At 44.6% G+C, this 8,076-nt stretch overlaps 1 long non-coding RNA gene across 7 annotated transcripts in view; it reads left to right on the top strand.

Moving 5' to 3' along the window:
* Positions 1-863: 863 nt before the first annotated feature.
* LOC135089314 (uncharacterized) overlaps positions 864-8,076 on the top strand; it is a 79,305-nt gene continuing 72,092 nt past the window's right edge. For all 7 annotated transcript variants that reach the window (XR_010261465.1, XR_010261464.1, XR_010261462.1 and 4 more), the window contains exon 1: positions 864-957. This is a non-coding gene — a long non-coding RNA (uncharacterized LOC135089314). The remainder of the gene's footprint in view (positions 958-8,076) is intronic.

Raw genomic sequence — 8,076 nt, 5'->3', positions numbered from 1 at the left:
TGCATCACGGAAGGTGGGTTTCAGCATCGTGAGTTGCAGTGCTTTCACTTGAAATTTACTGACAATGGTCCTCCTCAAGGTAAACATAAGGATGTGTCGTCTGTAGGTCACTGATCTATCGTAGTAATGTTTGATAATTGTGACAAACTTTTCATTAACTCTTTGCCTGCATATTTTTTTTTTTTTTTTTTTTTACATTCGCGTTGGATCACTTAACTTGACTGACTTCCTCCACTCATTTATCTGAACATTTCTCTTATTATTATGGTTTATAATCGACCCCACGTCTCTCTCTCTCTCTCTCTCTCTCTCTCTCTCTCTCTCTCTCTCTCTCTCTCTCTCTCTCTCTCTCTCTCTCTCTCTCTCTCTCTCTCTTCTGCGCATGATCACATTCATATTCACTCTTCAATATTTTCTCTTGCTTTTTTTTTTTTATCACTCTACTCTTAATTTTACTTTCTCACGTTCCAGGGACTGATTTTATTCAGCATAGTTACTCCTGACATCCACGTCCCATTTTCATTTATGTAGCATCCATTTTCTTTCCGCTTCACATTTTAATCAGCCAAGTTTGTCTCAGGCATTTACTTCTTAATTTGTCTTATACGTGAGTACAATACTCAGTAGTTATGCGCGGCATGTCATACACAAAACACCCTTGAAAATCGCTGGCCGCCATCCGCCTCCTAGGGTGTTCATAAACAAAGAAGGCTCGAACCGTTCTGCTCGAAATGTTTGAGGATCGAAGCTTTAAAAGAAAACATTTTGAGAAATGATTCAGGATCACTTGTGCCTCTGACTTCGAATCCAGTCCTTTTGTGAGTGCTTCAAAGGATCTATGATTAATACTTTCCATTGTGTTTATACATTGTCACGTCAGAGGAGAGGCCGCCATTAGCTGGTGAGGAGCGAGTGGGAGAAGGACACAAGGCTGCTGCTCATGTCCGACGGAGGAAGGTTAGGTTTATTCGTGTTGCTTGTTATTAATGGATATCATGAAGTACTTTCGGTGTGGTAAGTGACGCATGCTAGGGTGCTGAAAGGATATGGAATGTTGTAGTAGAAGCAACGCAGCCTCTGGGGTTAGTGATGCAGTTGAAATCTTTTAAGTTGCAAGCACTCATCGGCAGCCTCAGTTTCACTTTGGAAAAGGATAAAGCATCACAAACACTTGAGTATTACAGTAGTTCGCTAAGTAAAACTTCCGCAATTCAATATAAATCGTTTGGATGTCTTGATCATCGTACATGAGGCATCTAGATTCATGAATGTTCAAACACGGAATGAGATGGCACCAGTTGCTTCGAGTCTCGCAACCACACATCGCGCTTATTTCCATTTTCTTGTCACGTTAGAATAGTAAGTAAATAGATACATGAATAGATAAGTAAAAGAATCATTGCTTGTGTTTGGCCGTGTGATACAATCAATCGTGGTACTGGAATAATATCAGGCTTTGGGTTATCACCAGTACCACGGGAGTTTCAAGGCCGCTGAGTTACAGGTCGAATTATCTTAGGTGTTTATCCCATTGATGATGCAAACTCATTGTTAATTTCACTTAAACCATGAAAATATCCCCTAAAAGCCTGATAGCTTCTACCATATCCTGTTGAAATTCGTGGAAATAAGTCCTCGAAATATCAGAATATGCGATCCTAGGACTGCCACGAAGTGTTGGCGAGCAGGAAGAACTGTTTTGTTGATTCAGGAAATGTGTGATGGGGTGGATACTTGTTCACTGTTGCCAGATGAGTAAAGAAGCGTTGTTGCGGAATTATATACGTCATGATTATTATAGGAGCACAAACATCCCCATAATGCCTCTGTAGTCACATTTATCGGGGAAATAAGAGTCTCCTTTTCTCGAACAGCAGAGAGAGAGAGAGAGAGAGAGAGAGATAGCTGAGTAAACTGAAGGTCATTCTTATCTCGGTCTTCGTTATCTCGCACAAGTCCTCGCGTGTGTTTCAAAACAGTTTAATATAACTTTTACTTATTCCTAAGTAAATCTATTATTCTAAGAATCAAACGGTGAAGTGTAATTGTGCAGGAGAAAGCACTTGTGAAATAAGCAGGTGAATAGGGCAGTGAGAGATTTTAGGCCCGAACTGGGTGGAATAGACAGTTGTAGATGTAAAGGATGTTAACGCGTGTAAGTTGTCTTGATAACTTGCCGCTTTGTACAAGACTTGACTCACATTTTTGGACATCTGTGTCATGAGTCCTAACACAATTGTCCTTTCATCCCGTCTATCAGTGAATCCTGCACATGTGCTAGCAACACACACACACACACACACACACACACACCTAGCCCTCACTGTGCCACTTCGGTCCCGGCCAAATTGCACTCCCTCACTCCCTTCCCTCCCTTCCCTGCCGCTCTTCCCTTCCCTCCCTCCCTTCATATCTGGACGACCCGCCCGTAAAATATACCAACATGTGAGGATATTAAGCAGAGAAAAATGATATATTTCCCGGGGTTAAATCCGGCCGTGGTGTTGTTATTATTCAATGGACGACAGGCGCGGAGATAGCGCACTGATATGCTACACGGCACAAACAAAGAGGGGAGCCTGGACCAATTTAGCGAGCCGGGGCCGCGAGTCTCCACTCTCCCGCGCACATTTCAATTTTCCATGCAGATATCGCATCGTAATGGCGTGCTTTATGCGAGGCGGGACGCGATCGCTGATATACCGTTTCGCGTGCTCGTCATGGCGGCCTCTCGCTATGGTTTTGTCCCTCTTTTTGCGTGTGTGTTTGTTTGTTTGTCTGTGCGTGTGTGTGTGTGTGTGGCCATTCGCGCGGGAGTGAAACGAGTATACGTTCTCTTAACATTCATACATACGGGTTACGACTAAAAGTTTTGAGGGTGGAAAAGAAAAAAAAAATAGCTACCGAAGACTACAATGTAAAAAAAAAAATCAATGAAAGTGAGAGAAGGAAAAGATAAAGAAAAAGAAAAGAAAAAAAAAGGGTCCAAATCCGGAACAGTCATCGGTGAAGTCGTTTAGTTTAGTAGGCATTGCAATCATGTTTGGAAATTTATATATCACGCGATGTTTGGTGTTCTTTTTTTCCTTTTAGCTCTTCCTACACAATTGTTTCCAAAAAATAGCAAAAAAAAAAGAGCCCTCCCCAAAAAAAGTTACATCCAAATATTAAAGCGCCGTCCCTCCTCCCGCCCCCTCCCTCCTGACGCGGCCCAGAGCCATACGTCATAGAACAAGGCGAATTATTCATTGCGACTCGTGTTTTTTGCTTTTGTCTTTTTTTGTGAGCTGCAGACTACATGCATTAATAGCAGAGCGGCGAGAATAATGAGGAGGAGGAGGAGGAGGAGGAGGAAGGGAAGACGTGAGCTACTGTTTCCCCAGCGCCTCGTCCTCCCGTTTCTTGCTGCACGAGTTGTGTAAGTTTTCTCACTCGTTTCATTTTCATTTTCTGTCCACATGAGCAATTTCTCTCTCTCTCTCTCTCTCTCTCTCTCTCTCTCTCTCTCTCTCCTCTCTCTCTCTCTCTCTCTCTCCCTCTCTCTCTCTCTCGGATGGTGGGTTAGGGAGGGAGGGGCGAACGCTTGTAGGGACGTTTATTTGCTTTGGTGTAGTACATGCTCGTAAGAAAACAACAGCCGAAGCTTTGAGCACACATTGATATTATAGCAATGCCTTTTTACTTTTATTTAGTCAGTTAGTTCTGTTCTTTTTTTATATATTTTGACTTTATTTGTTTTATTGATTTATTTATCTATTTATTTATTCTTTTATTTATTTTTTTGTATGTGTGTGTTTGACTCGTTCTTTATGTATTCCACTAATCCGTTCTGGTCGGAATACCCAACACGTTTTCCATTCTTTTCTTTCTCGCATGGATGATTGACACGAGTATATCATCCAGCACAGACTTGAGCACTTGGTTCCACTACAGCATGAAGAAAATAGTGTTGCTGAGAGCGTACGGTCTTTTGGCAACACGCATCATCATCTTGACAGGGGGAACATTGAGAGAGAGAGAGAGAGAGAGAGAGAGAGAGAGAGAGAGAGAGAGAGAGAGAGAGAGAGAGAGAGAGAGAGGTGTCCTATATAATCTTCTATCGTAAGACCCTTAGTAAAAAAATGAAAGGCTTTGTACCTGCACACAACTCCGTTCAAAACACACACTCCACCTGCACTTCCTATTGATTGACAGACTGAATGATCGATTACATTATTCAACTCCTGGCAACAGTTGTCATATTGGTCGAACAGCACTGAAAAAAGGCACCCTAAAAAATTCGAAAAGCAACCTCACTTGACCGGGCAGCAGCTGCACTAACCCAGTAAAGTCCTTGAATGAAGCGAAACAAGGTTAACAAATCACTCCCCATGCATGATATTTTCTCGAACAAAAGCGTTTGCCAGATTTGATAAACTGTAACAAAGCACTGGGAGAAAGTTGTCGTTGTTTTTCTTTTTCTTTTTTTTGTTAGGATGTTACGCAGAATTAAGTGTGACAATTTTATTTCGTAACTGTATTATTTGCATCCGCCATCTGGGCAGAGACAGACGGGCGGGCGGGCCATCGCATCAAGGGAGAGAGAGAGAGCGACGTTCATATCACATAATTATACTGACGAGGTGTGAAACGTTGCCGCCGCCACTAGTGTGTGTGTGTGTGTATGTGTGTGTGTGTGGAGGGGGACAATAGACAATAAATTATAGGCAACACACGTGCTTCCAGTTATCGAAGTTTCCGCGAGGGGAGAGAAGAGAAGAGAAGCGAAGAGAAGAGAAGAGTAGGGGAGGGAAGGAGAGGAAGAGAGTTACGTGCATGAAACCTCTCCTGATACAAAGAATGACTCAATCAAAAAAAAAAAAAAAAAAAACTAAAAGCTCCCACAAGTCGTTCCTTAAGGTCGGTAACAATGTGAGGCGTCCTGATGCTTATGTCTGCTTTGGTTCACGAAATAAGGAGGCAGCGGAGGAAGAAGGGAAAGCAAGGGACGAATAGCTGTGCACGACTAAACACCAACGACCACGAGCACGACACCCTCCCGTCCCCTGCCCTCCAGTTCCCGTCCCCAGTTCCCGTTCCCTCCGCAGCCCCAGACCGCCCGTGAAAGCCGTGGCCGTCTCACCAAGACCATATTAAGGACACACATTACTCCCATTCTGCTCTGTATTCATGACCCGCCGCCCGACCCCAAATTATTATAGAGTGCATATGAGGCGGGTCTTACAATATAGGCGACACGCTGGAGCTATTTAAGCGTGTCAACATGAATATTACAAATATGACTTGTGTCGCCGCTTATATGACCTCGCCAGGGCCACGCCAACCTCATTTAGGGCCCACGTTATTGTGTCACATTATTTTGCTGCAGCCGCCGCCCAGACCGCACTTCTCCCTCCCTTCCTCCTTCCTCCTCCTTCCCTTCCTCCGCCTGCTCCCTTCCTTCCCTTCTTCCTCCCTCCTTCCTTCTTCCCTTCCAGCTTGCTCCTTCTTTGCCTTCCTTCCTTTCTTCCTCGCTCCTCCTCGCGCCTTCTCCTCTTCCTCCGCACTTATTTTTGCATATTCCAGCTGCAAATTCTTATTTTCTTACTCTTCTCCTTTTCATGTTCCTCCCCCCACATGTTACCCTCTTCACATGCTACCTCTTCCTCAACACTTTATTTTCTGTTGGCTTTCCCATCCTCCTCAAAAACTTAAATATACACTTCGTCGTCGTCGTCATCCTCGTCACCCTCTTCCTCTTCCTCTTACGTCACCGCGGCTGGTAGTATGTTAAGCATTATAGGCTGTTCATCATCTCCTCCTCCTCCTCCTCCTCCTCCTCCTCCTCCTCCTCCTCCAGCTTATAGGCTCTTTCATAGGTGCCGCTGAAGCCAGTTCGCTGCCCGTAACACATACACACACACACCGCCACCGCCGCCTCCCACTCCCCTCTAAGCACTCACTACCCGCACCCTCAGCATTCTTACACTCTTCCCGCACCCCATAGTATTGTTACTCATTCTGGGCAGTTTAACAGCGTCATTTTAACACACCGCCGCAACCTGCCTCCCGCCACTCCACCGCCGCTGAAATGAGCAAAATGGCTTTATTCATATCTAGTGCAGCGAACTGAACTCCCCTGCCCTCCCTTACCCTCCCTTTCCTTCCATTCCTCCCCTCTCATTCCCTTCCCTCCCGCCCCTGCCATCACCATCACCCCCCTCCTCCTCCTCCTCTCCTCCCTTCCTCGCCTCGGAGTGATTCGCTCTGCTCCTGCTAATGGCGGCGGTGATTTGTCAGGCACGCGCGTGTGTGTAGGGGAAGGGAAGGGTGGAGGGGCGAGGGACGGTTGTGGGAGGCTGGATGGCTGGCTGAGGAGGCATCAGGATGTGAAAGGGAATAATACAAGGCAGGCAGTTACGTAGTTGTTGTTGGGGTTGTTGGGTTTGAGAGAGAGAGAGAGAGAGAGAGAGAGAGAGAGAGAGAGAGAGAGAGAGAGAGAGAGAGAGAGAGAGAGAGAGAGAGAGAGAGAGAGATTTATGTGCCAATATGTGAAAAAAAAAATACAATTACGAAAAATACAATTAAAGAAGGAAGTGTCCCGCTGTTGTTTGCGAAAGAGTAAGTTTACCAATGAATCATGTAAATCTCACGCTCGTTCTTACTTCCTAGTGTGTGTGTGTGTGTGTGTGTGTGTGTGTGTGTGTGTGTGTGTGTGTGTGTGTGCAGGCCGCGGACACTTGCCGACATGACCTAACACTCCTGCCACGATCACAGTCATAACCTTTACTGTTCCAGCTGCTAAAAGCCTCCCGCTGAGCCACTACCACTATCGTCACCACCACCATCACCACCTCCGCCGCTATCGCCACCACCACCACTACCACCACCACCACTACTATCACTATCACCACAATGAAAATTCCCTTCTCTTCCTCTCCCTTACCCTTGCTGTAGTTGTTGTTTTCGTTTTTTTTTTTTTTTGCTGTTCTTGTTCTTGTTCTTCCCCCTCCTTCTTTTCCTTCTCTTCCTCCTCTTATCTCACTACATCGTGTTCGTATTCTTTTCTTGTTCTTGTTTGATTTTCTTCTTTTGTTGCTGCCTCTTTCTTCTTCTTCTTCTTCTTCTTCTTCTTCTTCTTCTTCTTCTTCTTCTGTGATCATTTATTTGCCATCCTCGTCGTCCTTTTCTTCCTTCGTTCCCTTTCCAGCAACCAGGGTAAAACAAGAAATAACGGGCTCAAGCTTGAAAAATTTAGGTTTAGGAAGGAGATAGGAAATAGTTGGTTCTCAAATAGAGTGGTAGATGAGTGGAACGGACTCGGTAATTATGTTGTTAGAGCTAGGACATTAGGGAGCTTTAATAGAAGATTAGACAGGTTTATGGATGGGGATAATAGATGGAAATAGGTAGGTATATTTCATACAGGGACTGCCACGTGTAAGCCTGGTCGCTTCTTGCAACTTCCCTTATTTCTTATGTTCTTATGTTCTTATGTTCTTTCGTCCTCCATCCCTCTCTATTTCTCTTAACTTTTGCCTTCCTTTCGTTGTTTTTTTCGTTAGTCTTCGTTGTCTTCCTCGTCCTCCTCGTCATTCTCTAATCCTCTCCCTGTCTCCTCTTCATTCTTCTTCCTCTTTTGTGCCTCCTCGCCCCCCTCCCCTCACATCACCACCCATCTCTCCCTCTTATCCCTCCTCCTCCTCCTCCTCCTCACCATCATCATCGTTATCACCTCCGTATTCTGCAAATTTCATAAGCTGAGTGAAAATCCCGGAATCAGTTTTCCATTCAGTCTCTCTAGTTTTATTCGCATTACGAGGTGCGAAAAACAAGGACTGGTGACGGGCGGGTCTTTCTGTCTTCGATTTTTTCATACGCCATGGATTTTAGAACGGCTTCATTAAAGGGACATTAAAGAAGCAGTACTGTAATATTTTGGGTTATCCTACGTGTATGTAAGAAATGTATAAATCTTTTAGGCGATTTGTTATTGCTATTCATACGATGCAGTATGTTTTAACCCTTCACTGCCATCTGTAACTATTCGCAGCACTAGAGGCACTGTACATAATATCTAGAAGAACTTGTAAGAAC

Source organism: Scylla paramamosain, chromosome 3, assembly GCF_035594125.1.
Source record: "Scylla paramamosain isolate STU-SP2022 chromosome 3, ASM3559412v1, whole genome shotgun sequence".
NCBI lineage: Eukaryota > Metazoa > Arthropoda > Malacostraca > Decapoda > Portunidae > Scylla > Scylla paramamosain.
This window is presented reverse-complemented; position numbering and strand designations above follow the sequence as displayed.